This window comes from Ailuropoda melanoleuca, chromosome 16, assembly GCF_002007445.2.
Source record: "Ailuropoda melanoleuca isolate Jingjing chromosome 16, ASM200744v2, whole genome shotgun sequence".
Classification (NCBI taxonomy): Eukaryota; Metazoa; Chordata; class Mammalia; order Carnivora; family Ursidae; genus Ailuropoda; species Ailuropoda melanoleuca.
Genome location: NC_048233.1, coordinates 84,210,795 through 84,223,877, shown reverse-complemented (window position 1 = coordinate 84,223,877; position 13,083 = coordinate 84,210,795). Strand labels below are relative to the sequence as shown.

General features: G+C 52.7%; 1 long non-coding RNA gene across 4 annotated transcripts; it reads right to left on the bottom strand.

Annotated features, from left to right (window-relative positions):
• Positions 1–205: 205 nt before the first annotated feature.
• LOC117796642 lies at positions 206–11,061 on the bottom strand. Of its 4 annotated transcripts, none has more exons than XR_004621203.1 (4): positions 10,582–11,061; positions 5,981–6,100; positions 2,354–5,153; positions 206–1,532 (listed from the first exon to the last, which is right to left on the bottom strand). It is a non-coding gene; the product is annotated as an uncharacterized LOC117796642 (long non-coding RNA). The 4 variants fall into 4 exon arrangements; XR_004621204.1 differs by having other exon boundaries at positions 2,354–5,061; XR_004621206.1 differs by having other exon boundaries at positions 4,952–5,153; positions 10,582–11,055.
• Between the last annotated feature and the right edge of the window lie 2,022 nt (positions 11,062–13,083).

Genomic DNA, 13,083 nt, shown 5'->3' with positions numbered 1-13,083 from the left:
CCCTGTCTTTGCACAGTGGCCAGCTGCAGCAGCAGGAAAATCCCACAAAGGTGACGCAGCAGCTCAGGATTCCATCATAGGGAAGAGAGATCATTGTTTTCTAGGGGATTTTTTTTTAAAGATTTTATTTTATTTTTATTTATGTGACAGACAGACAGCCAGTGAGAGAGGGAACACAGCAGGGGAGTGGGAGAGGAAGAAGCAGGCTCCCAGTAGAGGAGCCCGATGTGGGACTCGAGCCCGATGTGGGACTCGATCCCAGAACGGTGGGATCACGCCCTGAGCTGAAGGCAGACGCTTAAAGACTGCGCTACCCAGGCGCTCCTCTAAGGGATTTTGAACAGCTAAAAACGTACGGTGGAGGTCTGAAAACAACCCCTGACACCCACCAGACACACTATTACCTTACAGAGAGCTGAGGGCAATTCCAGCAAAAACAAGTTAGCAAGACTACAGGCCGCCATGTCATTGGCCTTCCCCAGAAAGAGGATTGTGTCTCACAGGGAAGGGAAGCCTCTGCATCTTAGAGGAACGTACAGTGAGAAAATGGATGCTTCTCTCAGGAAGACAACAGGAGAATGTTTCCCTTACTCTTTCTGGGGGTAACAAAGGAGAAAGTATCTTGGAAGAAGGGTTCCCCCACCCCCAGCCCATGAGCTCCCTGCTGCTAGTTCCCTTCTTTAGTTTATTCACCACATAATGTCCTTGGCGCTGGGCCCTGCTGCCTGTTTGGGGATCTTGCTGGAAGGGTGGCAATGGCAGCCCAGCTGTAGCACCACGGGCCGTTAGAGGACAGAGTGACAACAAAGGACAGAACATGGCTCTCTAGGGGAGCTGCTTCTGCTCCATCTCCCCAACTTCAGAGCTCGGCGAGGCCCCTCACAGGCTTCCCCCCAGCCTTTCTAGACCTTCTTTCCCCAGGCTGTCCTCCTCCCTCTGGCCACTCCTCTTGCCCCAATTAGTCTTCAGTGGAGACTTTCTACAGGCCTCCTCTCCCCAGCAGAGAACAGTCTGCTGTGCTTTCCTCGGCCCCTCCGTGGTCCCCGGATGCGTCCGCAGGACAGTAAATACAGCACACGGCCTCGTTTCCTGTGACTTTTCTTGAGATCGACTTTCCGTGCATAATCTCCTTTCAGTTCTCACCCCCGTTCCCTGTGAGGGAGGTGCAGCTGCTCTCCCTGAGACCGATGAGCAAACTGAGGCCTAGGATGACTCTGTCGCCAGCGCTCGTGCCTGGCCCACAATAGAAGATCTAGGTGTGTCTGTCGAATAACAGCTAAGTGATTACGTGGGAAAAGCATCTCTTCTGGAGTTAAGACCCCACGCAGAATAGGGAAGGGGCATGTGTGGCCCAGGCTCAGCAAGGGCAGTGTGACTGACTGACCACGGAGCACTAGAGGGGCTGTGAAGGACAAAGGGCTCCCCGACCTGGAATGTCCTCCTGGCCAGAGTCACTTGTGAAAAAGCAGCTCGGTCATCCTGTGAGGTTTTCAGTCGTTTGCTGTGCTGCTTGAGTCCTGAAGGGAAGGGTGCTAGGAAGGAAGGAGGCAGTAATTAGACACAACGTGACGTGCTGTGAGAGGGACAGAAGGCGTCTGGATTTGACAGAGATGAGACTGCCCATCAGGGCGCAGGGCAACTGTGGGCAGCAGTAAGACACCGGGACCCACTTGCCTCTCCGGAGAACTTCCAGACAGACTGATCCATGGAGAAACTCGGAGGCTGCCTACCGTCTCTCCAGCTGAACACTCAGCCCCCAGGGCGAGGGGAGCAGCTGCTGAAGGCTGGGGCCTCATCCCTCATCCCCTCATCGTCAGTCAGGCCTCCCCTGTGCAGGGGCCCCTGCTTACTCAGCCTCCGGGGCCTGCCCAGTGGACCTTCAGAAACAGCCTGAAGGAACCATGAGTCTGTCCACGTTCTTGGATCCCTGATCTGTTCAGTCACCCGCTTGAGGACCCTGGCGGATGTTTGCGTTAGCACCGCATACCCAGCGTGATGCTTATTAAACATTTCACACCTTCTGCCCATACCCACGCACGCCGAGTGTGCCAGCCACCCTCCACACAGCTGTGACCCACCTCCCATGCAGACAAGTTTTGTGGAACCAGGAGGCAGAGGTCACCCAGGTCACCCAGTTCCAGTAACTTCTCCCAAGGTGTATATTTCAACACAGGCCAGGTAACACAGAAGCCTGTGGCATTACAGGTCCTTCTCCGGGGCTAATGTGGCAAGAGAGCCATCCCGTGATCGAGGCGGAATAGACCTTAAAGCTCATTAGGTGATGGGAACTCACTAGAAAGCAGGGGAGGCATGAAGGGGAGACTGGAGTAAGGGCTGGCACGGCTTCAATTACCTGGAGGAGAGGTTTGGGCTCTGCTCTTTGGGCCTCTCTGAACTGGGAGAGGCCCTGGCGTGGAAAGTAGTGTGGGGCTGCTGTTTACAAGGTGGCTGAGCTGGGAGAGATGGCACATGGGAGAGCCGTGGAGTCCCTTGTCAGAGCCCAAGTCAGAGGTCATGGAGGCCTGGATGGGGGTGGGTGGTGGCCACGGGACAAGACAAAGAAGACAGAGAAGTCGGCCTCAGGCTCTCTGGGCTCCCCACTCTGCTGTCCTCCTCTCTGGCTCCTCAGCTCCTCTGGCCCTTTCCAGACTCATGTTCTTTCCTGTCGATGACACCTCTGTTTGGCAGGTACCTCCTCAATTCTTCAGAGGACACTCATTCTCGTCACCCTGCCTAGACATCACTCCTCGGGAAGGGCCCCTCTGACCAGCATATCCCAGTCATCTCATGTCACCACCTCATAGTGACCCTGCCACAACACAGCCTATATTTTCCTGGATACTGATGGGTGTTATGTTCCTCTTGCTCCTCTGAAGGTCAGGGTACTCCGGGGTTGACAGCCGGGCTGGCAGGGAGGGTGAGGTGCCACTTCTAGAGCCTGAAAGTGGGGCCCAAGGAGCCAAGGGCTCCCTCACGCACAGACAGGGGAGAGACAGGTCTGCGCCAGCCTCCTTGAGGGACAGTCCCTCCCCAGCTGCAGAGGAAGGTGGCTCCATTCTGTCTGGTCTGGTCCCTGCATTCCCCGCTGGGGTGGAGCTGGAAGCCCAGTGTGGGGAAGCTGGGGGAGAGGGAAGAGTGAACTTCCAGTGTCTTCCCAGCCCCACCCTCTCCACAGAAGTCACTCTTCCACTTCGGAGCTTCTAGAAATATACAAAATGCGACACCCCCCCCAAAGAAAATAGAGCATCCAGATAATTCCTCAGGAGCAGAAGTGGGGTACCCCCAATACTCAGGGCCTGTTTCAGCACTGCTACCCTGTACTGTGGGGGAGAGACACCCACGTGGAGCTGCCCCAGCTCAAGAATGCTGCAGTGATGGCGGAAGCCGTCACTCTCCCTCCCTGGGGCCTCCGGGCCCGTCAGTGTGGGGACAGCCTGATCCCCTGTGCCGGGCATTCGGACAAGTTCATGCCACACGAATCTTCTTTGGCTGTCACCAAGTCTCTCGGGCTGCCCCAGGCCCCTCAGTCACAGCCTACAGGAGCAAGAGAACTGTGGACACAGCAGGGCCTGGGAAGAAGGTGGACCTGAGAACAGCTTTGAGAAAAGGACCTAGGTGGAAATTTCCATGACTGTTCTGCTTAGGCAAAGACCACTGAGGTCCAAGGTGTGGACAGAGGCTGTAGAGAGGTTACAAAGGGTCACCCTTCCTCATCCTGGATCTTTATCACCTACTGCCCCACCCTGAACCTGGGCCATAACACTCAATCAGTCGTGTCCTTTCTGTGTCCCTACTTCCAGCCCTATTTACTACCATCACCCCTAGTTTGTGGACATCTGCCACCTCTCCCACAAGGACATGCCCGTTCTCCCTGCCAGTCAGAGACTCCCCCCCAACTTCTGGAGCTAGGCAGGCCCCTTTCCTCCTGCAGGAGGCCTTCCCTGCTGAATGGTCAGTCTGTCGTGTCGCCCTTGTGGTCCAGTGACCTCAGCAGCACTCCTGCGATCACACCCTTCCTCCAGTGACTCATCTGCTGTTCCCTTAAGCTATGGCGTATTTATTGTTTAGCATTGCAGAGTCCCAGTCTGCCTAGAGCCCTATCTCAGCTGAGAGCAGCTCTGTGCGTGGCTTATGCGCCATCCACGCAGCCGGTCCTGTGTGGCCTCTGGCTTGGGCTGGTCCAGGCGACTCCACTTTCCAGCCACTGGTTCCCCAGATCTGCTCCACCCCCCCCAAAGCAGCACTGCCCCAGCAGAAGTCAGGCAGGAATGTGTGTAGGCTGGACTCGCCCACCAGCCCCTCAACTCCAACCTGGCAACTGTAGTGTCCTAGAACCAGCAGGTATTCCTCCCTGTTCTTTCACGCAACCTAAACGTCGCCCTCCTTGGGAATCTCCCCTGAAGACCATGGCTATCTCCCTCCCGTCCTCCACCCCGTCGGGTCCTGCCTGCCCCGCCGCAAGCATTATACAGAGGAGTCATGAAGAGAGTGGCGCTAAGAGTCCCACACACTTGGTCGGAGCCTTGTTCCTCCAGTGCTGCCTGTGCTCTGTGACACTGCCAAGTTACTTAACCTCTCTGAATCATGTTTTTTTCCTCAGTGAACTAGGAACCGTCTGTGTAGCTCCCCGTTGTCACGGTTGTGAGGTTGTCAGCAGCTTAATACAGTGCCTGGCCCAAATGATGTACCCTATAAATGGTGGCTGTCACTATGACCAGCAACTTCCCTCCCCTGCAGCACTAAGCACAGTGCGTGGCACGCCGTCCCCCTCCCAGGCCCTCGGGTCGGACTGGCACCGGGCTCATCTCGGGAAAGGGTTAAACATCCGCAGTGACTTCATTCCTGCCTTGGAACAGGAAGGAGGCTGAGAAGGTAACAAAATCAGGCCTCAGCCCGATGGAATTTTCCAGTGCTCATAAATAGGCCCAGTCAGGTTGCTAAGGGAGGTCACCATGGAAACGGTCGAGTGCTCCTGCTTCTGGTTATTCCAACCTGGCTCCAGGATGATGACGCAAGCTCCAGGCCTCTTCATTGGCTGCCACCTTCCTCTTGCCACCGAATCTGGCAGGAGATTGGCCAAGTGCAGTTGCTGGGCTGGAGTTAGATTCCCCCCGCCCCCCACCCGGAATCTGCTGGAAGCTGTTATTTTGAACCTGAGGAAGAGGAAAATAGGCCGCCAATGATGTTGCCATAGCAACCAATTTCCTTTCTAGCCTCCTTGGAGTTAGTTGACTTTGTAGCTGAAGTACTTTTCCAAAGGCGGAGGGGCTGTCAGCCATTTTATACTGACTTAACCTTCTTTTGAACAGGAACTCCCCCATCTTCCAGAGTAGTCAAGGAATTTTTGAACCTCTACCTGTGGCCTTGCTTACTGATCCACCCCTGGGGGCCTTGGTTTCTCTTCCTGAAACGGGGTATTCGCTCCAGGACTCACTGCTTCTAGAGCTGGAGTGAGGCTCCCACTGGAACAAGTTTGCAAACGCTCATTGTAAACTATAAAGCTCGGGACAGTCACCTTGTGTCTTTTTTTCCCCTTGTGTCTTTAATTGACCAGTATTGACATCAGCTTAGTGTGGAATGACCCTCTGAGGTAGAGCTGGGGGCCCCACAGAATTGTTTAGCAAAGCCCAGAACCTCAGGACCCAAAGGCAGCTCAGGAACCTATTTCTTCTGTCACCAAGCACCTTCTGGAACGATCAGCAGTTTGCACAGACCCCAGGGACTCATTTTCTCTTTCTGTAAAAGGTTTCTGCTGTAGATGATCTCGAGAGGCCCTTTCTAGCTTTGACATTCCATGATCCTAAGTGAAAGGGCTGCCCGCTTTCCACATAAAATCTGTGGAACTCATGATCCTTGTAGGAGGTAAAAACACAGGCAACTGCCCCACACCCAGCACTTTCTATGTGGCAGGCACCGCACATGCATTAGCTCAATCTTCACAACGACCTTAGAAGGTGAATATCATTATTATAGCACCTACCCATTTTACAGATAAGGAAACTGAGGCCCCCAAGGTCACACAGCCAGCAAGTGGCGAGGTCGAGATTTAAAGCCTGGTGGTCTGGCAGCAAGTCCATGCAGCTATCTTTCCAGGTACCAACTGAAACAAAGATAAAACACAGGCCGATTCAGAGTAGGTAGAATATTGGGTGGAGTGAGCAAACCCTGGACTAGGAGTCACAAGCCTGGGTTCTACTCTAGGTCCTGCCATTGAGTCCCACAGTGTTATCTCCAGAAAGTCACTTTTCCTCTCTTGGCCTTAGTTTTCTCATCTATAAATTAAGGGGTTACACCAGATCTTTGAGGCCTTTCTAGGTTAAACATTGAATCTTTGAGAGAAAAATTGGCCTAGAGGAGACAAGTGACAGCCTTCCTGAGTCACAGAGCACGTATGGCCTGTCCACTAGCTTTGATCCCAACCTTCAAAAAACATGAGGTTTGGTAAGGACTGTTTGAAGCTGGGGCCCACAGACCAGTACCAGTCCATGGTAGTGTCTGCTATGATTTTTCCAGAAAGTAAAATCCAATCTGTTTTAAGACTGGCCTTTTTTCGGAGATTAAGCCCTTCCTGCATTTTCGGTGTTATAAAATCCTTTTTCTAATGAAATGATGGTGATAGTGGATGCTAGCTATTTTATTGCAACGTTCTCACTTGGGAAACGTTGGCTAATTGGGGAAAGTTGACTAACCTTATGTCAATATATTACGGAAAATTTCAAGAATATTATTTTTTTATTTTTTAAGTAAACTCTTTGCCCAACATGGGGCTTAAACTTATGACCCCAGGATTAAGAGTCGCATGCTCTACTAACCGAGTTAGCTAGGCACCCCAGTTATGGAAAATTTCAAGCATATAAAAAAGTAATAAGAATAATTTAATGAGTCCCCAGATTACCCTCATTACCCTTCAACAATTACTAACCCCTGACCACTTTTGTTTCCCAATCCCCCAATACCTCCCTGTCCTGAATTATTCTAAAGCAAATCACAGACATCATATAACTCCATTTGTAAAAAAATTTTTTTAAACATAATCACATTAGCATTTTCACACTAAAAAAGTTAACAATACTTCTTTAATCTTCAAATATACAGTTTCAAATTTTTTTGCAGTTGGATTGTTTAGTCAAGATTTATACAATGAGTCCACACATGCTTTGATTATATGTCTTTTAAGACTCTCTTGAACTCTGTAGGTTTCACTCCCACTTTTTTTCCCCTGTAAGTTATTTGCTGAATCTGGGTTTGCCCTTGGAATTTTCCACACTGTAGATTTTGCTGATCACATCCCTGTGGTATAACATATTCTTCGGTTTGCTCTGCGTTTCTTGTAAACAGCTGATTAGATCTAAAGGCTGGAATCCAATTTGGGTTCCTTTCTTTCTTTCTTTCTTTTTCTTTCTTTCTTTCACAAGACTATTTTATAGATGGTATTGAAAATATCCAATTAAAAATAAAATTGTTAGTAAAAAAATGAAATAAGTAAATAATAAAATTGTGAGTCATGTAAACCAAAAAGCTGGAAACCACACTGCTCTGAAGGGAAGTCTTTACTTCCAAGCCGCAGCCCTGGGTCTAGTCAGAGCCCCGAACTCCTTCCTGGGCCCTGCAGAGCAGCCCGTGCGGAGCTCCTGGTTACCCTGCTCCCTGTGGACGCCGCAAGGCTCTGCGAACAAGGCCTTCGGTTGGGAAAGCGCTATGTACAACTACCACATCCCTATACGAAGGCCTGTGTGAGAAAGTTCTTATATATTCAGTGCCAGCAAAAAGTTTACTTTCCCTGAGGAATTGGGACACTTTTTCCTTACGGACAAGACAAATCACGCAACAAATTTTGTTCCTTTTTGTAAGGCTCCCAGGAGCTCAAAGCCACAACTGAGGGACAACTTTGGTGGTGATTCAGGACTTGATACCTTTTCCCCAGGCTTATAAGCCTGCTCGAGCTTTGAACTAGCTAGCTAGCTCGTTCAATCTCACTGTATGTTTAAAAAGCTGACTCCAGTTCTTTGTGTAAAAAGGTGGATATAGAGAAATACATTTTTAAAAAAAATATTTTATTTATTTAAGAAAGAAAGAGAACAAGCAGCAGGGTGGGGGAAGGGGGGAAGGAGCAGAAGAAGAGGGAGACGCAGGCTCCCAGCTGAGCAGGGAGGCTGCCCCCCCCCCGGGGGGGGGGGCTCAATCTGATCCCAGGACCAACCCCGGGATCATGACCTGAACCAAAGGCAGGCGCTTAACCAACTGAGCCACCCAAGGTGCCCCAAGAGATTAAAAAAAAAAAAAAAAATTAGTAGCAGAGCTGGACCTAGTTGTCCTGACTTCTAGCTTTCAATTCTTTAATCCTGGGAGAGAACTTCATTCATTCAACAGAAGCCCTCCATTCCATGCAAGTCACAGCTAGTGAAAGTAAGGCAAGAGAAAGGCAAGGCCAAACTTTCTTGGAGCTTATGTTCCTTCTAGTGGGGGAGTCAGGCGATGACCCCAGTGAACAGCTGCAGTGTAAGTGTTCCGAGGAGAGTAAGGGGGAGGGGTAAGGGAACCGGAGGAGGGGACCAACTTTAGACAGGGTGGACAAGGAAGGTGACAACTGAGCAAAGATGTGGAGGATGAGAATGAACCAGCTTTGAGAAGAGAGGGGGGAATTCTAGACAGAAGGAAAGACAAGGGTGGACACAGGAGGTTAGGGCCACAGTTATTTCCCTCTGGGAGGTGGGCTGCTCCCCAGGCAAGGAGAGGGAGGTTCCTTCCCCAACCCCCACAGGAAGTCTCCCAGGAACAGGCCATCTGCCCTGGCTTAAGACTGAAATGTGCAGCTGTCCCTCCCCACAGACTCCAACCACCTTCTGTGTTGAAACATATGCCCACGTCCTTTGTGGGTGGGGACGCCAGGCTTTTGACCCCTGGGCTTAATCTTAGAGACAGGCAGCTTCTGAAGCCCTGGCTTCTTGTACCACACGTGCTCTGTCCCTGATGCCAGCTCCAGGGGCTGCACCACTGGGCAGGAGCCAGATTTCACCTGGACCAACCCGGCCTCGGGGGAGCCAGCTTCCCCCCCCCCCACCTGCTTGCAGAGAAGAGAGGTGGTAGCTGGGGAGGTTTTCAAAGCCCAGAAGTCACCTTTCACTAGGCGTTGGTGTATTAGTCACCTCTAAATACTTTGGTCAAGTTCAAACCGAAAGAGGCCCCACCCTCTCCGATTTAGGGCCTAACTCAGCAGTCAGAGGTGCGAAGGCTTCCAGAGAAAAGGGATCCATTCGCTCAAAAAGAAAAAAAAAAAAAAAGAAAAGAAAAAAAATCCTAGAACATCAACCAAGAGGCTTGGGACGTGGTTTCGTCATGGCAAAATCGTCATTACCTAAAGCAGGGCCCAGTCTCTGCTACATAGTAGGAGCTCCGCAAACATTTGTTTAGTGAATGAATAAGGGAGTGTTAACTTTCATGGCAGTAATGGGCAGTGAGCTCCTCAGTAGTGGGCAGAACCAAGGAGCTGCTGGATGGCCATTGGCACGGGGTCCCCTCTTAGGGAGTGCTGAGGGCCCAGGAGAGCCTTCCATCGCAGGGCGGTGTGAGGCTAACTCAGAAAGACCTGGGGCGGGCGATAGACCGCCTTCTTAAACCTCTTGGAAACCTGGGCCGCTCAGCGCCGGCTTCGTCTACGCACTCCCGCACTCTGGGCTGCGTGGCCCCCGCACCCGGAAGGCCGCTCGGGCTCGGGGGCGGCGTAGCGAGGGCGGCCAGAGCTGACGCGGCTGCGAGCGTCCCTGGCAGGCGACGCGGTGCAAGTAATGGGAGCTCGCACGTCACCGCCCAGTGAGCTCAGCTCGCGGCCCCCGCGGCCCTGCGGCTGGGGGAGGAGGGGAGGAAGGAGGCGGGGAGAGGGGGACGGAGCGGGGAGAACCGGAGCGCATTCGCAGTTCCGGACCCCACCCCAGCCCCAGGGTGGGGGAGAGCGGAGCCCTCGCGCACCACACCCCTCCTTTCCTCCGACGCCTCCCCCTACCCCACCCCACCCCGTGGGTCCCTTAACACCCGATTCCCACAGTGGCCGAGTGAGCTGCCCCGCTCAGCTCCCAGCCTCCTGCGGTTCCCAGCCCTAAAGCCCTTTCAACGCCAGTGCCAGGCCCTGTGCCAGGGGTGTTCGCACACGCTGTGGTTCCGTCTTGGGGAGGCCGGAAAGGAAGTGGGGCCGAGAGTGGAGCTGGTAGACGGTCCCAGAGAAGCTTTTCCCAAAGGGGCTGCACTGGGGCTGGGTACGGGTGGGGGGGCTCCGGAAGTCAGAGTCTGGGGGCGGGGAACAGCAGGTGGAAAGGCACGCAGGAGTGAGAGCGCAGGCGAACTGGCGGGGAATGTGCGCAGAGCGGAAATGAGAAGGGGGCCGGAGAGGGCACTGGCTGGGATGAGAAAGGGCTTGATGGTAGGCGGTACGGAGTTGGGTGCAGGGAAGGCCGCTGGCCTGGTGCGAGTATGGGAAGGGGGCAGAGTGGGGCGCAGGACCATGTGGGAGACGCCAGCTCCAACTAAGGTACAGCAGGGGCCTGAAGGCTGTTGTGCAGTGGGTGGGAGGACAGAAAGTCAGAGCACCTTTCTGAAAGCCCACGTTCCCCAGGCTCCACCTCTTGGGCACAGAATCTTGGGTCTTTCCTCCAGTGCTCCTCCCAGGATGCTGCCCCATCCTCTCTCCAAACCTGCGACACGCTTCTCCCTCTGTCACTCTTGACGACCCAGCCCCCATCGGTCCAGAAGCCCAGCTGAGAGGCGCGGTCTGATGACCCCAGGTTGCTCCTTCTAGACCCGCTTTCTGTCCTAGACGCCCCTTCCCTTCCTGGAACTCCCTGTGTGTCCCAGTCTGTGAGGCCGGGGCAGAGACCCTGGGAAGGGGAGAAGCCGGCCTGGGAGCCCCTCCCTTCATTCCCCCCCCCCGGGGGGGCCGCTGGGCCAAGAGAGACTGTCCACAGGTTGACCCCGCTCCGACCCCGGCGCCCCATCAGATCTTCCGGTGTGACTCAGTCCTCGGGAGTCACGCGGCACCTCACGTGACTGTTCTAGTAAACAAACGCTGGGGCTTCTGGGAGTCCCTGGACTGGACAGGCTGCGGTGGGGGCGGGGGGGNGGGGGGGGGGGGTTGTGTCAGCAGTGAGGGCCCCTCATCCACGTGTGTCACCTGGGGTGGGTGGTCCGGAGGCCCAGGTGGCTTTGGGAGGGCTGGGAGAGAGGAGCCCCACGGGAGGGAACGCTGGGTCTGTGGGCCTCTGCCTTGGAGAACAGCTTTTCCTGCTGATTCGGCTCAGCTTGGTCCTTGAATAGCGCCTGGGCCGCTACTGTGGCCCCAGATCCAAAAACAGCTCAGAAACAGGATCTGGGCAGGGCTGCAGGGCTGCAAGGGTGCTGGAAAGAACCTTGTGGTCAGTCTCATTCCAGGGTCCCCGGGGAAGAAGACGGTGAGGTAGTGCCTCTGTCCCTCCCCTCCGCCCGCACAAGGGCCTCACTCCTGCTGAGGCTGTCTTCTCCGCTTCCCCTTCTGCTCATCCACAGCACCCACAAGGCCGCCTCCCCGCGACTGGGACAATCCTGGTTCTTTCTTTGGGGTATCACCTACCGCCTCCCCTGAGCCCCACATCATCTGCCTTTAGGAAGTCTTGAAAACCAGTCTTTGGTCCCGAACCATCCTTGGCCTTCCTGAACAAACTCAGGCTTCTCTGTGATTATATCAGGCCCTTCAGGACTTGACTGCCTCTCCCCTGCTCCAGCTCCTCCTGGTGCTCCCGGCTCACCTCAGTCACCCCCTCCCGCATTGTGGTGAACTCCTTTGTCCCTAGATCTCAGTTCAGCCCTGCACCCTCCCCGAAGACGCAAGAAACGGGTGTCAGGGTCCTGCCCCAGGGCTCCCTGACCTGAGGAAGAGAGCCCACTCGTTCTTGCTTCCTGTGGCCCAGTTCAGGCCTCAAGACAAGGGCGCTGCTGGCACCAGGCCCCAGGATTGTGTCCTCAGAGCTCAGAGGGTTGCCACCAAGTATGGTCAGTCCATTTTCCACCCAGCTTAGACTGGGAACTGGGAAAGGTTGGGATCAGCAGAGAAAATGCAGAGAAGGGGTTACGTAACACACTTCTCTGTGAAGAAATCATTATTCAAAAATTGGAAATAAGGTAAAAGGATGACTACCAGTCCCAATTCGATGACGAGTAGATTGATAAGATATAAATAATTTCTGTCAGGTAGATGAGCTGGCTCTGCAGGTAGTGGTTTTATGACCCTGTAGGTCATTAACCGGTTGGCTACGTAGCTTAGCAGTCCCACTGCGACCCCTTTTTTTAATGCCTCTAAATACTTAGATCTCTCCAGTTCTCTTTGAACTCGCTTTTCCTCCTTACTGCTACCCTCCTTAAGGCATTAAGTAATCTATGACACATACTCTATATTAAGAAGGGTCATGCCTTTAGCTTTGGGAATAATATACTGTGACGCTTTTGGAGACTGTCCCATGAAGATGTCCAATGGGACTCAGCGGTCAGAGCCAATTTAACTTTATTGCAGGGAAAATGTGTCACCTGAAACACCGCCTTTCTTACCTCAGGCTTCCTGGCTCCCCCCTATGATTTAGTATTGTTGTTATCTATTTAGAAGTATTAAGTACAGGGATACTTTCTTGTAAAATTTAAACAGTATTGTTAAAGGCCTTTGGACCATCATCTCCCGTCCTAGGCCTGACCAAAAGTTAGCTGACTACTGTTATCCTGCCGTATATACGTATATATCAGTGTGCAGAATATATATACTCTAATTTACATATGTCTATATATATACACATACATGTTAAATAATGTGCATGTGTGTATACATACCACGCACACACATACGTAGACAATATGTGTGTATGTAGTATATACACATATATAGAGATGTGTTATCATTTTAGTAGTTTTGGGATTTTTTTCTTCCATAAAAGGTATTATACTGAAGCAACTGTTTTGCGGCTTGCTTTTTCTCATTCAAAAATAGGATTGGAGATCTGTTTTGGTACGAGACCTACCTTACTCTTTTTAATTGCTCACATGGCAACACAAACTGTAAAATACCTAGGAATA